We start from the raw sequence: 19,325 nt of genomic DNA, 5'->3' as shown, positions 1-19,325 counted from the left end.
CTATATTCTTAAAAAATATTTAGTTTAATAGTTTATACCTTTACAGAAATGTATCATGCCATCTTTTACAGACTATTTAGTGACTTGTTTTACTTGATACTATGTTACTAAGGAGAATCCCTATTGCTGTACATTGTTGTAGGTCTCTTTTTTGGACTAGTATAAAAGTGCTTTGTTCATACTTTGTCAATACTGTTGATGCGTGTGCAGACTTTCACGAATAAAAATCAGCTGCTGTGAACATTCACACCCACATCTCCCCTTGCATGTGTGCAGGAGCATTGTTGGGTGCATGTCTAAGGCTGCCTTTGCTGTGTCTTAGTATATATGAAGGTACACATAGGAATGTAATGCAAAGCTGTTTTCCAAAGAGGTCGCACCAGTTTACAATCCCATTGCAGAAATTAAAGCAAGTTAATTAGAGCAAAGCTAAAGAATCCTATTGGTTCTTCCTCTCAGACACTCAGAAATGTCAATTTAAAGAATAAACACCCATTGTAAAATGTGTCTAGTTGTTAAATGATATCTCGTGTGGTCTTGATTACCACCACCCTAGTCACTAATGACATCGATCACCTCTTCATATATTTGCTGGTCAAGGGATCCATTTCTATGTTAACACTTCTCCTCAGGGTTCCCATAATTTGCAGGTTGTGCTTCTCTTTAGTGATTCTTTTTCAAAAACTGCCCTTCCCTCGTTGGTCATTTATGAGCCAGAGACAGTGAACAGACTTGTTTCAGTTCCTATTCCTGAATCAATAGTCCTTTCAAGCTCTGATTTCTAGTTCCAGCCCTGTCACTTCTAGATTGAGATTCTAAGACAAATGAACAAACAGTTGGTGCCTTACCTTTCTCGTCTGTAAAATGGACATGATAATGAAACAGTCATGGCATTTACCGATGGCATTTCTATACGCATGTGGCTTTAGGGTTTGCTCCTCCCTCAGTGCCAGGCTCTTGGATTATGCTTCTTCCGTCTCTGTGCCTGCTTCTAACATGGTCCTTATCAAATTCCTGTGGACTTGTTATTTCAAATTTTTGACTATAAAAAACAACTATAATAGTGTGATAATAATAACACCTAACAATTACTGGACAATTAAAATGTGCCAAAGACTGTGCTAAGCATATTATAGATGTCACCTGTAATCTTTTAAGGCCACTCTGTGTAGTAGATGCTGTTATTTTTGTTTATGTCTGTCCTCCAGAACAAACTTTATCTATAAAGGGCCAAACAGGAAATATTTTAGAACTTTACTCTACCATTGTAACATGAAAGTGGACATAGACAATATGAAAAAGCATGTTCCCATAGGCTTACTCATAAAAACATGTGGTGGCACAGATGTGGCTTATGGGCTGGGGCTTGTCTGTCCTAGAACACTGCCCTGTATGCAAGGTAAGAGCCACATCTCAAAATTGCCACCATGTCTGTAGGCTTCCCTTAAGAATGGACAGGATTTTGTAGAACCTCTCACTGCAACAAATGCTCTTCATTTAAATTTAGTGAATATGTGTTGAGTACTCAGGCTATGCTAAGTGCTATGCCAGATGCCAAGGATACAGAAATAAGTGAAGTCATATCCTCTGCACTCTAGGCTCCATGAGACACAGAGAGGTAACTCCATCCATTCACGGATATCACTGGGCACCGACTGTGCCCCAGGTGCTGTGCTAGACCCTGGGGATGGATGTTCAAGTCACAGAACAGACACAGCCCCTACCCTCATGTACGGACAGTCTAGTGGGAAAACTCTGTTTAAATAAATATTTTCAAGTATGCAAAATGCTAAAAAGTACCAAGTACTAGGAGAACATATGAACATGTGGAATCTGGGAACAGGGAATTTGTCTGGTATGACTGGATTATGAGGTGGTGGGACATGAAGTGAAAGGTGAATTAGGGCCAGACCAGAAGGGTTTGAACACCAAGTTAAGGAATTTGGACTTTATTCTGGAGACACCTGGTAGGCATCAAAGATTATTGAACAGGTGAATGACAAGACTAGTCCTTTTGAAAGAAAACTCTGGCAACCATATGTAGAGTAAACTGAGAGTAGAGAGAACCGAGGCTGACAGCGTCAGCTTCATCTTGGCTGGGAAACCGTTTACTGACTGCAGCAAGATGGCAGGAAGGCAAGCACTGGCAGGGGTAAGGCTGTTGAATAAGCCCAAAGTGAGGAGTGAGGACTCCCTGTGCAGGCTTTAAATATTTTTAATTAGTAGCATATTAATTTTCCATGGAATTTTTGATATGGCGGTGGGTTGTCAGTTATTTGTAAATATCTTCCCCATTTGCTAACACACGGGGCAAAACCTTTAATCTTTCGAGTATTTAGACAAAGTACTTGCTGTTTGTTTGCCTGTTAATTTTCTTAGAATCTGCTTTCTACATGTACAGTTTGAAAGTCAATGTGATAACAGACTGCAAGGTGGCAGCAACCGCATGCGAGATTTCTCCTGGAACATGCCGATTTGTTGCTCTGGACCAAGTACTTTACAAAAAAAGAATACCACCCATATATTTCCCCTGCTCTGTAGGAATTTATTATCCGTATAAGCGATTTCTAAAGGCACTTTTCTCATTCAGTGGCTTCACTGGAGTCGGACCACCGAAACCCACCCCTGGAGTGACACTGGGCTCCTCTTCTACATTTAGTTACCGAGGCCAGTTGAGGTTCTGTTCAAACTGCATCCCTTCCACTGTCACTTCTACATCCCAAAGGATTAATACATTTTGCGTGTCAGAAAAAAAAAAAAAAGATGGTGCGAGATAACGAGAGTCTTGACAAGGGCACTGGCTTCTGGTCTTGAAAGGTCTTAGCCCAAGCAACACCCCAGCTGTCACTGCCTGATGGCACCACCACCTCATTGCTGATCTACAGCGAAGCAGAAATCCCCTTTGGGAGTCAGAGTATCTCACAGGCAGAAAAACAGATGCAAGAGCTGTGAATAACGGAGGGTCTTGCAGGGCCGAATTCAGAAAAGAGATGATGTCCGCAAGGGAGGAAAGGGTTACAGGTCCCCTGCGGCATTCTCCACACACACACACATGAACTGGGTATCCGCAGAAACACCCTCCTAGCTAAAGGGCAGCTGAGCACTTCTGCAGCAGACATTGGCTTTAATATCTGTGTCCTAATTTATTTGACATCTGCAGAACATCCAAAGAAAATGTTCAAGTACGGGATGGGCAATCCGGCTGCTTTCTGAGTTCATCAAATATCTCACACTCCTTTTTCAAATGTTTTCAGTTTTGCAAAACTCAGAATGCATTTTGCCAAACATGTTCTCTGTTAATGTTTATTTAGAAGGGAATTTAATCCGTATGCTGCTGATGCATTTACACTTAACTCATCAAAATGTTTTACTAGAGTCATTTGATGTCCAAGAAACCTTTTGAGTCTTTTTTATAAGCCTCTTCAAGCCCATTTTGCTTCGAAACAGGAAGTCGCCTGTTACTAACCATAAATGAATGCAACCCCCAGAGGATTTGGTTTCATTTAAGACACTGAGAGACCACAAGTTCTCAGCCTTCCCTAAACTCTACAGAAAAGATTTTCTCCTGAACCTACTGAGAATGTGCTGTGCACAGATGAGGTGCTGTTATTATTTTCCAAAACAAAACCCTCTATGAAGAGGCATCTTTCATACAACTCCTGGGAAAGACAGTTACCAAAGCAGAGTGCTAAATCATTGGCTTTGCGGGCTGCACCTGGTAAATGTAACTGTCTCCTGTGATCCACTTACCATTCAGAGCTCGTTTGCTAGTATTAATAGAACAAATAAAATGGAATGGGAGATAAAGATACAGGGATAGTGATTTCTTGCTTCAGGAAAACCTTCCTGGGTTACAGACCAATACAATGTTCCCAACCACGAGCCAGGGAACCAAAGCTGATATAAACACAACATCCAAGCCACAGAACATGACTTGTTTAAGGCTTAGTTCTGTGAAGTAAGGCAGGAAACAAGATTTATCCTTCTGGGAAACTTTTGGCATTTGCCTCGAGCTGGGCCTGATTAGTCTCTGCCGTCCTCACCATCCATTACGACTATCTGAAGGAAATCAATTTTTTGCCCAAACTAAGGCAAAAGAGAAATGTCTCCGAGTCCCGGAGAAATCCTTCTGTTTGACGTGGCATTAAACAACAGCGAGTGAGCTGCCCCGTTGCTCTGAGGATCGCCGTTGCTATCTTGGGCCTTTTGGCTGTGAAGGCAGTGAAATCAAGTTGGTCGAAAGCCATTTTACAAACATAATAAAAATAAATTACTACACTTAATAATTGAATCTTAAACTTGTCACTATAGCAAACTCTAAATTATTCCAAGAGCCTTCCCTGGGACTTGGCAACGGTAGTGGGTGCAAGTCGTCAGTATTCATGTATGAAATCCAGTCTGGGTTCTAACTGCACGAGCTACGGAGTCAACATTCAAAGGATGAATGGACCATTGAGAAGGAGATCAGACTCCCCGAGACTCTGCAATGAGTCCTGGAAGGGTTCAAGCCATCCTTCTGGGGGGGTTACCAATAGATTGGGCTGTTAATACAACAGAATTTGAGGTTATAATACCAGGCTTTTTTTCCCCCATCGCGAGCGCGCGCGCACGTGTGTGTGTGTGTGTGTGTGTGTGATTTTATTTTTAACGTGTCTCTGACTCCTGGGCACAAGGCCGGGAATATTTACACTGCAGGGGAATGTTCAGACTCTGACCCAACCCAGAGACATTTCAGTTAACATCTGGCTTTGCTTACTTGTCCTAAATATTAAATTATTAATGGACTATTAATATTGGACTATTCTGTTAGTTCATTTTCCCCCCTTAAAATCATATTTAAAGACCACTTTCCTTAAAATAAGGTTTTCAACCCTCTCTTAGCATCACTGCCTCTGAAACTGGCATTCGTACAAATCTTTAGGGAACTCGGGCAAAAGAATTACCAAAGCAACAAAGACACAAAGCTGACAGATTTCTTTCTCTTAATTTGCTGGGAAAAACAAATTAGTTCATTATTCAAATTGAAGATGCAAAAACTTATCTTTCCAAATGCTAGCGTTACTGCTAATGGTTTATAAGGATGTGAGAAGTCACCTGATCTGGCAGCATCTGTACCTCAATGTGTTGGCCAGCAAGAAATATTTTACATTTTTATCCATTTTGGTCTCATGAATTATTTTTCAAACCAGGTCTAGAAAGTCACAACTGCCTAACTAATTTAAGAAAGACCACTGTGCTTCAGAGCTCAGCATGTACATACTCATTAATTCAGTGCCAGGTTGCTTTGGCCAAAATAAGTCATGGAAACATCATGCCTCATAATGGCAATGGCCTCAAACTGGTAGGCTGTTTTACTGAACTTACCCAGTTTATCGCCACACACATGCTCATGGTTTCCAAATGGAACAGTTTCAGAAAGCACAGAAGTGCCTTGCATCATGGCATATGTGGTATATACGTCACTACTGGAGTATGAATTGTTAGGAAATGACTCCCTATTTTTGAGGCACCTTCTTTATTTTTTCCAGAGGAATCCACAGCCTCTCAATCGGTGCCACTAACAATTTAAACTTGAATGTGTCCTTTTTGTCCCCATATCTGCTGTTCCTACTGAGTCCTCAGTTTTCGTTAGTGGTACAAAGATAGTGCCAACTTCCAAGTCTCCCAGTTTGAAGACAAACAAAATAAACAGTACATAGAACCTTGAACCCAAAGGTACTTCCTACTTGGCCCCTTTCAGTATTCTCCATTCTCTGGTGGCTAGAACAACTCAAGGAGTTTTATTTAATTTAATCTCTCACTAGCATTATTAGGTGAGCAATGTATGTGCAAGAACTTTAATATATGTTATGAATGAATTTGTACATTTAAAGATATATGTGTGTAGGATTCTAAGCCTGAGTGGTTTTATGAGTATGAGCGCCCTCAAAAAAGCAAACCAAGATCATCAACAAAAGTAACAATAAACTAAGTTTTATGTTGGGCTTTGTATTTTCACATATGAAATTCCAATCAGTCCTCATAAAAACCTTGTGATTTCTTTTCTCCTTTTCCTTTCTTCCTCCTTCCCCTTTTCTTCCTTCCTATCTTACTTTTGTACAGCTTTGCCAAATAATTGTAGGTTAAGATTACTTAGGTGGTGAAGAGTGATGTTGGGCCTCAGTGCCAGGGGGATCTAACTAGGGGTCAAGCTCTTTGCTCCAAAGCTCCCTCTCCTGAGGATAAGGCATAACTATGAGGGTTTTGCCACCGCTGGAGGGCAGCCAGTCTGGCAGAATTAACCTCTTCATATGCATACACTCATACAGTGTTTATGAACAGCTGTGAGGGAAAATAAAGTCAGTGTATACTTTTACTGTATAGAGTCTGCAAAAATCCTTCATAAAACTATCCAATCAGAGCAGCTTCTTGGGTAGGGCAAGCAAACCACGCAGGGCACAAAGTTTGAGGAAGCATTCACTCTTGGGGTTGCACAAGCACAGGGTCTGAGAGTACCTGAGAGTAACTGAGAGTAAATGCCTTCTTGAATTTCGCCCCCAGCCACATGGCTTGCCTCATCCTAGTCCTGGCCCTGCATGCAGTGTTTAACATATGCTCATCACCTTGCTCTAGTTCCACAGAAATTAGAACCAATCAATGAGTGATTTATTAAAAATTTACTACATGTCATGGGGAAAGTATAAACATCTCCAATGATATTCCATAGGCCTGTTCTGGAAGAGAATCCATCTAGAATGATAAGACATGTACGTGGGAAACAGCCAAATCAAATATATTGCCAACTCTAAAATATCATGGTCGCATGAGGTCACAGGTGGTGGATTCAGTATGGTGGAAAGTTGGGGACACCACTGAGGGTGCCCTAAAAGAAGGAGAAGCCCTTGTGCTGTACCCAGTTATGGGTGGGTGAAGCTGGGCCCGGCTGGGGAAGCATGGGTCTCTAAGCAAAGGCTGATTGATGCTGGCCATAGGGAGCCATTGGTGTGTTGGAACAGGGGAGCAATGTGCAGAAAGCTCTGTGATGGATTATGCATCATTTTGCTGGAGTGGGTCAGGGTGATGGATGGATGGTAGGTCCATCCAAAATAAGAATATTGTTTTAGAGTGGGGGCATATTAGTTTAAAATTCATTTTGAAGTGATTATTGCTACAAAGTGGTTTTGATCTGTTACAGGGAAATTGAAATTGGAAGAAAGGAAACAGTAGAGGTTAAAATGTCCAAATCAGGCATCTTATTTATACCATTTTGTCATATTCCCATTTCTCCTGAAGTTGGCTCCACAGACACTTAGCAGTTATTGTTGGCTCTGAACTGCCTATTGTCCGACCCACACAGCTGGCTACTCTATCATGGGCTGCCTAGTTCACTGAGCAGTTTGCATGGGTGACTCCGATCTTCCAGACTAGATTGCATGCCCTGCAAGGTCAGGGCTCAGAGCTCACTCTGGGATGTTCTATCTCTGAAGACTCTGGCAGCAGCTGGGCACATGGAAAACAGCTAATAAAAGTTTCACAGCTGTCTGCTTTGGAGGAAAGACATGGAGAGAAATTGAACTTGATTACCCAATGTGGAAAGGTCTGCATTTATTGTACTTCGGAATGTTTGGACTGATCTGAATGAAATTTCCAATGGCTAATTTCATTTCTAACCCTTCCATGAGCCAGAAAACTCCACCTGCAAAGGAACAGTTTTTCATTGCCTTTCTTTTGAAAAGGGTGAACACCCCATTTCCTGTCAACAGGAGCTGCAGTAATGAGCAGGAATTGGTCACTTCTATGGCAGTGGTAGTTACTTAGGAAGGAGGCCCAGGAGTCAGGCTTCTGTAAAAGTTTTTGGCTTAGGGTCAAACCAGAATGAACAATGCAAGACCAACATGTCTCCTGATAGACAGACATCTGATCTGGGGAAGCTGAGGCCCAAGACAGTTTACCAAGAAGGTAGAATTATGTAACTCTGTCACTCAGCAGGACTTCTTTCCAGCTCCAGGTATCCTGGGACTAAACAGTTACACATAGCAACAAAACAAACGGAGCATGCACACTTCGCATTGTTAAATGGGGAGTACACTCCCCGTACTGATGCATAAACCAACAAAAGTGCAATGGAGTGATGCCTTGTTTATTTACCATCACTAGGGAATGGACTATTTATTGTTGATAATATTCCCAAATGACTGAAGCCTGTGACTCTAAGTGCCAAAGCTTTAATAAATGTGAACTATTTATGTTGAAAATCCTTCTAAACGTTCCTTATGTCTCAGACACTGTGCTCAGAATATAGGTTGACCTCTGACATGTTTGGAGAAAAAAAAGTGGGTGACCAGGTACACACTAGATCAAATGTTTTAATGCTGATGACTAACCAGGAGAAACAGAGTGTTTCTAGACATCATCGACTTTTTATTTTGAGAGGGATTATTGGTGGACTGAAGGGATAGTTGGGACATTGTTCACAAGAAACTGAGCCTTATTGTGGAGGAGGCAGTAGGAGACTTCTGCTGCAGCTGAATATATTCATATAGAAATCACCTCCCCTGAATCAGAGCAGTTACATGTCTTAGGAATAAGACAATGTGGAAAATGAGGTGTCTGCAATTCTGTATATGATCTTTAGAGACTGTGGAAGAGAAGTGCCAAAACATTAGAAATGGAGCACTTACTATCATTCTAAAGCAGAATTCTACAAAAGGATATTTCTGAACACATGGATAAGGAAAGCCATCCTCAGTTTTTCTGTTTTTCCCCCATTTCTGAAACATGCACAAATCCTATCAGTTGTTTTTTTTTTGTATAAGCTTTTATTTAGAGATAAAGGACAGAGCTCCCGGCTCACACCAGGAGGGGACAAGAGAGCCCCCAGTCTTATCTGCAAAATACACACACACAGTTGGGCCACTCCCTGTCCTTCACTGTGTCTTCCTTAGCCTAAGCCACGGTTATATTTCAGTTGGTGAAGGAGATGAAATTATTGGCCCCAAGTCATCACTTCTGTGTACGCACCTGTGCCCTAGCATCCTGCTGGGCAGTTTATTTCCCTAGCCCTTGACTTTGAGCTCCACTGTATGCTTCTCAGTTGTGAAGGCACAGGCTTGAAATGTGCCCATCCCATGGGGCTTTCTTTCTGGCCTTTGCCACCATGTTGAGAAGAGCTTCCCCAAGCTCACCTGTGCCCTAACATCCTGGGGTCCAGACAAGCGTGGATGGAGCAGACCTGTGGGAGGCTCCGAGCAGAGCCACACTGGCAGCTGGAACAGCACTGCCAAGCCCAGCCCAGCCTAGGTCAGCTGGCCCCTACATGACCCACAGATCCTCGGGACTCAATGCTACTGTTTCAATCCATTCCATTTCAGGATTGTTTATTACACAGCATTATCATAGCCATTAGCTTACTAACTCAAGGGGATTAGCTCACTGTCCCGCAGCATCTTATCTGTTATGTCCTGCTTTAGTCTTTCCTCAACACAGAAATCAAAATGATCTGCTCAAATCCTCCTCTGCTGAAAACCATCCAGTCACTGAGATGCCCTACAAGCCCAACCCGAACTCTCTGGTCTCATTTGCTGTTCGCCCTCTCGTGAACTTGTGCTTCCTCCAGCGTGCCAGCCTGTATCAGAGACCACGTCCATTGTAACTCTGTAATTCAGTCCTCCTGATGGATGGCTAGTGCAGCCAAAGTGAAAAAAAATAATAATATAAAACATTGACATTAACTTGACCAATAATTACACTCTTCTTATAAAATATTAGGTAAAGGAAAATATCCTTTTACTGGAGAAACCCAAAAAGCCACATGACCTTTTGTCAACAATAATTGGATACAACATACCTACAACCCCACCCAAGTTGCTTTTGTCTGGGAAGCTCCTGTTTTCTTTCTCCTCTGTGGTAACCACTCTTCAGTGCCAATCCAGAACCAAGGGTAACTGTTCTATAAGGTTATTCGTTATGGTTCTTGGGTGGTAAACTTCCTAATCCTTTGAAATGTGAAAGTGTCTGTATTTTGCCTTCCCAGTTAAATGACAGTTCATCTGGACACACACTTCCGGATTTGTATTTGTCTCTCAGAATTTTGAAGATAACTCTCCACTGAGTTTTTGGAACTTTAGGTTCTGTCTTACACATCTTTACATATGTCTTTCATTAACTCTTTTTATCCTTTAATATTGCATTCTGAGTATATTCTTTGGTTTTAAATCTAGGGCATTAATCTTGCTCTTCAGTTTATTCTTTATTTGGGGATTTTTGAATGTCAAGTGATATCACTGAGGATAAATGTCAAATTTTTGGTAACATTCTTGAGTTTTCTATGTCACAGTTCTTATTTCATAGTAATGTACTCTGCTGTGCATAATAAATATGTTTATTTTTCAAGGTATACCTCTTTTTTTATATTATCTTCCCCCCTCTAGTGTGAGTTCTGTGCTTCTCCTTCCTGCTGACAGTTTTCCTCAGTTGTTAGGTAATTCCTGCGCGTACCTTCGTTCTGCCACTGACTGGTTATATGACTCTGTGCGTACAACCAGTCACTCTATGCTTCAGCTTCCTTATCTGGGAATCAAATAATAATAATAATAATAATAATTCAAGTACCTATCATAGGCTTTTTGTGAAGATGAAACATGAAATTGAATGTAAAGTGTTTTAAATGGAATTAGAATATGATAATTGTGCAGGACATGTAGTTGTCATTTTTTTTAATTTAAATATTTTCTACTGGCAGAACTGTTTCTTGTAAGCATCTTCATCTTCTTCCATTAGGTAGCACATGAAATCTGCGACGTTCTGCCCCATGATGTGTTGCCGATGTACTGCTGCATTGAATTCCTTGCTTCCTGAATCATAATGAGGGAATCATTTGGTACCGTGAGGGATAGATAATCCTCCATCCACAGCTCCCTTGAGGGCCCCAAAAACTTTATTTCCAGTAGTAGTTCTGGCAAGCCCTGCATCCAAAAAGCAGGTGAAGGCACCAGGCTGACCATCAATGCTTTCCACATTGTATTCATCTCCCATCACCTCCACTTGGCCTTCATAGATCTTGTCCATGCCAAACCTATTAGGAAGCCTGGGAGCCAGCAGCAGGCCAGTACAGTATGCTGCAGCGTAATCTGTCAGGCCAGCCTTCATGCCATCCTTTGGGAGTTCATGAGCATAAGCTGCACAGCTATCACATCCCCTTCCATGCAGGCATAAGCGATCTGACAAATGATATCTCTGTTGGTTACATGAACTATCATCCTGTATTTGGGTATATTGTACTTACTTTTATCCTGAATCACCAAGCGTTTCTGAGCATAGTAATCAGTTTTTCCCTCTCACTGTCTTTTAAATTTTACTTGGTATCTCTTGAAGTAGGCCTTATTCTTAACAACTTTCACAAATCCCACGCTGTGGATTGGACACCAGTGTCCGTGGCTCACCACAGACCTGCAGGCCCAGCAGCGCTCTGGGAGGGTGTAGTTGTCATTTTTTAATGTAAGAAAAATAAGAGGGGGAAAAATTGTACATTATCATCTCAATAAATGCTAAATGATTTTGAATGAAATTAACTTTTTATTTTTAGTTGAAGAAAAGTTTGGACAAAATAAATACATAAACCATGATAAATAATGCTTTCCTAACCTGACACCCATCACTACCCCTAATAAAGAAAACCCTGATGTTATTTTTTATATTTAGAAACAAAACCCCCAAACATGCTCGGCTCCTTATTAATCTAATGGTTATAGAACTTATGGCTACTACTACAAAATATGGAATAGAATTTGAAATGAGATTATCATTGTTTTCATAAGACATAATTTTACAACTAGGAAACCCAAGAAAGTTAAATGATACCTCTTGATTAGTAAGAATTCAATAAAGTGCTTAGACACTAAAAATAATCAATATGAAAATAGAATGAGAACAAACTAAAAGCCATTCAAAACCAGCAAAAAATTGCAAAAATTAAAAATATCTTAGAAACATAAAGGCAATTTTAATTAAGTCTTCAGGAGGGACAAATTAATCTTATAAAGATTTTGAAGCAGCTTAGAATCCTTTAAAGGCACATAGAGCCCCAGGTTCTGAAGAGATATTGACAGAAATCAAAGCATTATTCCATCAATTACTACTGAGTGATCATGAGCAAATTCTGTAACTTTTCTGTGCCTCAGTTGGATTTTCTGTAAAATGGCCATAATAATAGCACATGCTTCACAAGGTTGTTATATGAATTGAATTAATGTGGTCTAGTAGTAAATGCAATACCTAGCAGACAGCAGGCACTGAACAACTTGTAGCTAGAGTTGTTTCTGTCATGATTGCCATTGAAGTTGTTACAATTATTCCAAACTTCATTTATAGAATTTATATAATCCTAAGCAAAACTGTAGCAGGATTTTACAAGAAATTGTACTGAAATTGTATGAAGAATTTCATGAAATATGTACTTAAATCCTGAAATCATTTACTACATCACAACTAATCGAAAATGGAATAAAAACCAAATTATAAAAATTTAAATGAGGATGAGTTAAATAAGCTACCTATATGTTAATTGTGTATTTATCACAGAATTTAAAATAAATGTGCAATCTAATATGACAGACAGTAAATACACTTCTTTATAAGAAAGATGTCATTCAATTTGTATCTTGAAATGTAAAAAATTAACACAAGAAAAAATAGAAATGACTAAAAAGTACTTCAATTGTATCATTTTTACTAACAAAGAAATACAAATCAACAGATAATCCTATTTTCTTCCTTCCTAATTAAAATAATGACAACAACAATAATAATAATCATGAAAAGGAGGAGGAGATTCAGTGCAGATGAGGGTGTGATGAAATAGAGGCATTCACACCCTGCTAACGTGAATGGATACTGGAGTAATACTAAATTTTACAATATATATCAAATATTTTTTTATATGTTCATTCTGCTAATTTTACTTCTGAGATTTTATCCTAAGAGATTACAAAAATGCAGACAACAAGGAATGTACAAAAATAGAAAATAAAGCATTATTTATAAATGTGAATTTGAATATGGGGATGGAGATATTTTAAATTGTAGATTATTCATGATGGGCTATTTTTCAGCCTTTTAAATGGTATTCAGAGAGCTTTAGAAACACTTTTTCATATTTTTGTTATTAGAGAAAGGTGCCATTATCATTTATACAAATATGATTTTAATATATAAATATTATAGAAAAAACAATTGTGTTAAACTTAACACCTCTTCTGTTATGTGTATTTAAAAATCCTGTTCCTTTATGTACTTGTTTATTTTTAGTTGTGGAAGAAAACATATAACAACAAATTTTCCCTTATAAGCATTTTTAAATGTACAGCTCAGTAGTGTTAAGTATATTCACATTGTTGTGTAACAGATCTCCAGAACTTGTTCATTTTGCAAAACTGAAATTCTATGTCCATTTAATAATTCCCCAGTTCCCTCTCCTCCCAGTTCCTGGTAACCAGCATTCTACTTTCTGTTTCATGAATTTAACTATTCCAGGTACCCTCATGTAAGTGTAATCATGCAGTGTTTTTTTGTGACTGGCTTCTTTTACTTGTATAAGTAAATCCTCAGGGTTCATCCATATGGAATATGACAGGGTTTCCTTCCTTTTTAAAGTTGAATAACATTGCATTGTATATATACACCATGTTTTATTTGTGCATTCATCTGTCAATGGACATTTGGGTTGCTTCCGCTATTGGCTGCTGTGAATAATGTTTCCATGAACATGTGTGTTCAAATACCTCTTCAAGACTGCTTTCAGTGCTTTCAAATATATATCCAAAGTAGGATTGCTTAATCCATGGTAGTTCCATTTTTAATTTGTTGAGGAACTAACATACTGTTTTCCATAGGACTTCTATGATTTTACAATCCCCCAACAACACACCAGTGTTCCAATTTCTCCACATCTTTGTCAACACTTATTGTTTTCTGTTTTTTTGTGTGTGTTTTTAAAAATATCATCCATCCTAATACATGTAAAGTGGTATCTCATTGTGGTTTTGATTTGCATTTTTCTAGTGAGGTTGATTTGAGTATCTTTTGGTACAACTTTTGGCTCCTTTATGTGTTTTTTTTAACTTTATTAAGGCATTATTGATATACACTCTTATGAAGGTTTCACATGAAAAAACAATGTGGTTACTACATTTTCCCATATTATCAAGTCCCCACCCATACCCTAGTGCAGTCATTGTCCATCAGTGTAGTAAGATACCACAGACTCACTATTTGCCTTCTCTGTGCTACACTGTTTTCCCTGTGACCACTCACACCATGTGTACTAAACATAGTACCCATCAATCCCCATTTCCCTTCCTCCCAACCCACCCTCCCACACCTCTCCCCTTTGGTAACCACTAGACCCTTCTTGGATCGAGTCTATGAGTCTGCTGTTGTTTTGATCCTTCAGTTTTGCTTCATTGTTATACTCCACAAATGAGGGAAATCATTTGGTACTTGTCTTTCTCTGCCTGGCTTATTTCACTGAGCATAATACCCTCTAGCTCCATCCATGTGGCTGCACATGGTAGGATTTGTTTTCTTTCTTATGGCTGAATAGTACTCCACTGTGTATATGTACCACATCTTCTTTACCCATTCATCTCATGATGGACACTTAGGTTGCTTCCATTTCTTGGCTATTGTAAATAGTGCTAAATAGTGATAAACATAGGGGTGCATATGTCTTTTTTAATCTGAGAAGTCATATTCTTTGGGTAAATTCCAAGGAGTGGGATTCCCGAGTCAAATGATATTTGATATTTCTATTTTTAGTTTTTTGAGGAATCTCCATATTGCTTTCCACAATGGCTGAACTAGCTTACATTCCCACCAGCAGTGTAGGAGGGTTCCCCTTTCTCTGCATCCTCACCAGCATTTGTTGTTCTTAGTCTTTTCAATGCTGGCCATCCTTACTGGTGTGAGGTGATATCTTATTGTGGTTTTAATTTGCATTTCCCTGGCGATTAGTGATGTGGACCATCTTTTCATGTGTCTGTTGGCCATCTGAATTTCTTCTTTGGAGAATTCTCTCTTCATATTCTCTGCCCATTTTTTAATCAGGTTATTTGCTTTTTGGGTGTTGAGGCATGTGAATTCTTTATATATTTTGGATATTAACCCCTTGTCGGATATGTCATTTACAAATATATTCTCCCATAGTATAGGATGCCTTTTTGTTCTGTTGATGGTGTCCTTTGCTGCACAGAAGCTTTTTAGTTTGATGTAGTCCCATGGGTTCATTTTTGCTTTTGTTTCCCTTGCTTGAGAAGATGCATTCAGGAAGAAGTTGCTCCTGTTTACATTCAGGAAATTTTTGCCTATGTTGTCTTCTAAGAGTTTTATGGTTTCATGACTTACATTCAGGTCTTTGATCCATTTTGAGTTTACCTTTGTGTATGGGGTAAAACAATAATCCAGTTTCATTCTCTTGCTGTCCAGTTTTGCCAACACCAGTTGCTGAAGAGACTGTCATTTCCCCATTGTATGTCCATGGCTCCTTTATCATATACTAATTGACCATACATGGTTGGGTTTACATCAGGGCTCTCTAGTCTGTTCCATTGATCTATGGTTCTGTTCTTGTGCCAGTACCAAATTGTCTTGATTAGTGTGGCTTTATAGTAGATCTTGAAGTTGGGAAGAATAATCTCCCCAGCTTTATTTTTCCTTCTCGGGATTGCTTTGGCTCTTTTATGTCTTTTTTAATTTGTCAAAATTTTTGCAATTAATATGTATTACCTTGGTATCAAACAAAACACTATGAACATGATTAGAGGCAGATTTGCCTCCAGTTTTGTGACATCAGCAAAAGAAAAGCAGCTTTCTTTTCAGGTTCCCAAATCCCCATTTGTGAAATGGGAAGGCTAGAATAGCTAATCTATGATTTTTCTAATAAAGAAAATAATCTTTTCTTATTTCCTTTGGTGTTATAAAAATAGGTACATTTATAAATCTCTAAGGCTCCAACTCTATGGCTCTATGGTAGGCATTGGACCAGGGGCTGAAAAGACAAAGGTAATACATCTGGGCCCTGCCTTAGTAAGTTATGAGTCTATTTGGAGATCCAAGCTTATAAGTAAATAATTATAATGCAACTTGAATTTGATATAATACATGTATAAATAAAGTTCTCAGTATTATAAAGGAACAGAAATCTGCTTGTAAGATACTAAAAATGTGAAGAGTCATCTAATAGTGGGAAAAGTGTCCTAAAAGTTGTCCCCCAGACCTTGGTGTTTACAAAATCCATGGCATTCAAGTTGAATTTAGAGAAGAAATTTAATATTCACTAGCAAAGACAAAGCAAAAATTCCATGAGCATTTAACCATTACAGTTTTTTTAAGACTAACAAATGGCTAAAATGTTTTCCATTCAATCAAATGGTATTTTAGAAATTGTGGTCTACACAAAGGATGTCTCTTGCTGGGCAGAGTAATATAATACATTCTGTGCAGAGTAGGAAACTTTAATGATATATGCAGTTTTGTTATTAAAACTGAGTTATATATTTTGCTCTGCTCCGGAAAATTGTGACCCAGTATAACATATCTTCACATTGTTTATAACTTGAGGAAAATCAACATTTTGGGTTCCCAGTTCACACAGTAGGAATTACATTTGTTTTGGCCAGATATAATTTATATTACTGCAAGGAACAATAAAACATGAACTCAACAGTGTTTTCTTACCTAAAAATAATATAGACCTTGTAAAATTGAAGAGATTATTATTATAAAGGAAAAGACAGTAACTTAAAAGGCCGAAGCTCATTTTACAACACTCTTTAATGCCTGTGCAAATAGGCAGACACCTGTGTCCCCATTTTCCTTGACCTTAGCCACAGGAGTGAGGTCCACACAGTAATAAATAACCTTGCAAGTAAAACTTGGAAATATAATCTGCTCGAACAAGCCCAGTTCTTCTATGTTCAAAAGTCATTTTCAAAGTGACTTGTTAAAATGACTCAATATTCTTTATTCCCCTGCCTATGAAAATCTTTCATATGTGATGAAACCATCTTGACCAGCTTGCCAATAAGCTTCCAGTTAGTGAAGGTGCCATCCTGAATTTAAGAGTTGGGAAATAAGTGACTGAATGAATCAGTCCATCAATAAAACAATCAATGGTTAGTCATTTATCTTTAAAGTCAACTGGCCTATGCAGGAATCAGCTCTACTTCTTCAATATCACAGTATAAAATGTGATCCCATTCTCAAGGATATGGAAATGATAGTATGAGGGAAGGAGGAAGGTGGAACTCCCTTAGAGGAGATCTGTGCAGGAGTATTGAGTCCATGTTATCAAATTGCTGAATGCCAAATCAGTTAGACAACTAGAAAAATTATTGACATTTTGGGGGCAACTACTATGTCCAAGGAACTAGTCCATTATATCTTATTTAATCCTCTAAAGTCTAAACAATTGTATGAACTTGGCAGAATTATCACTATTTCACATGTGAAGAAACTAAGTCTCATAAATCTTAGGTGACGTGTTCCAAATCACACAGCCAAGTATGTGGTGGAGTTGACCTTAGATCATGAGTCTTCTGTCTCTGCATACTGAACTCTTTCCTCTGCATCACTTGAGAATCCGCTGGGTGAGGACTATAGGCTCATACTGGTCACAGCACAATCAGAGGGCAAGGGAGCCTAGCATTCCTACTGCATGACACCTACCTACTTTTGCAATTCTTACCTTGCCTCCGGCTCAAAACTTTTTCACTTAAAAAGCAGACTTCCTGCTCTGAGATTTACTTAAATGTCAAGTTCTTCTAATTGCCAGTGTAATTTTTGCCTTGGTCTTTTAAGACTTAATATCAATTTCAAACTGGGATTGAATTGTTTTAAATAGCATTAGGGTTTTTAATTGTGTTGATGTTTTCTAAAGCAATCTGTTCTTAATACTTATTTAGAAAGATAGTCCTAAGGAAGCCTTAAAGGGCACAGGCTTGTTTCTCAGGAGCCCACATAAGAGTCCATTTTCCTTTAAAAAGAGTTTGCAGCGTCTCCAGGCATTGAATCATCTGGCTTGGAGCCAGGCACTAGAGGGTGCTTTAGAAATATTATTTGATGATGAACTCGGATGTTGTCCACTTGCTTTTCAGAAATCATTCCTGTAAATCATGGCTTTGAAAACTTGTCAGCATTTTGCTCTTTCTTTTGTGGATTTCTTCAAAGGAAGAAGGAATGCCTGAAAAGTAAACATTCAACAGCCATAGCTGTATCCCAAGGAGAGTGGAATAAGAAAATATTATATATACTTATAGACATATAAATATTTCTGTGAGATAAAAAGAGAACCCTGTGGATAACTCACAAAGAGCCTACTGGAACTTTATCAGTCAGCTGGGCTTTGTCAGAATAAAGTGGGCTTGTGAGGGCGCCAGGCCAACATGTGTTTCTCCCTATTCCACACCCTTTTTTTCTGGAAGCTTGCTGGAAGCATAATCCCTCACGTTTGTATGGAACTTCTCTCTTTTGGTTGAGAGGCACTTTTACATATATTATCTCTCAAGTGATACTGCCAACAGCCTATGTGGTAAGCATTACTATTCTTATTCTCTCTCCACGAAGAATAGGCTCGTCAATGATAATTAACTCACCCAGATCTCTAAGGCACTGGGCAGATCAGACTTTAATTACAGGACTTCTCTCTAGTATATATAGGGCAGCAACCCCTTTCTTATTTTACACTCTCAATGTAACCATATGTCTTCCCTGCTTCCTTCAAACTTTGTCACATGTGGCTTTTCCCCTCTTTATTCTTTTGATTTCCCCTCTAATGTCTTCAAATCTTAAATAAAAATACAAATCAAACAAATAAATAATGAAAACCAGAGGCCATGAAATGTCAAGTGAGGAGCCACATACCTCCTCTGCCCTCAGAAAATACCATAACCTAGTAGCAGAGCTAAAGCTCTCATGTGGAGGCTACAGTACGAGGCCCAGCGGAGCAGGGGCATCGCTGAGGTGCACTCTGGGATCCAGGGTCGGAGGAGGCAGACTGGGAAGATCAGGAAGGGCTTCTTAGGGAAAAAAAATGCCTTTCTTCTAGGCCGTGAAAGGTAGCATGATTCCAAAAGACACTCCAAGCTTTGGAAATAGGAAAGCTTTTTGTGAACACAGTCAGTCAGCAAAGCTCCAGGCATTTGCAGGAAACAGTGAACATTGAGTTTCTCAGAGGATCGCTTGCCTGAGGAAGACTTTGGGGAGAAGAGGTAGCAAGCAAGTTTTTCAGCAGGTTCTAGAGCAGCTCTGTCCACTAGGACTTTCTGAGATGATGGACATATTTTGTAATCAGC

General features: G+C 39.1%; 1 pseudogene; it reads right to left on the bottom strand.

Moving 5' to 3' along the window:
- Positions 1-10,710: 10,710 nt before the first annotated feature.
- LOC118910627 (60S ribosomal protein L5-like) lies at positions 10,711-11,474 on the bottom strand (annotated as a pseudogene).
- Positions 11,475-19,325: the final 7,851 nt, after the last annotated feature.

Source organism: Manis pentadactyla, chromosome 2, assembly GCF_030020395.1.
Source record: "Manis pentadactyla isolate mManPen7 chromosome 2, mManPen7.hap1, whole genome shotgun sequence".
NCBI classification, from domain to species: Eukaryota; Metazoa; Chordata; class Mammalia; order Pholidota; family Manidae; genus Manis; species Manis pentadactyla.
This window is presented reverse-complemented; position numbering and strand designations above follow the sequence as displayed.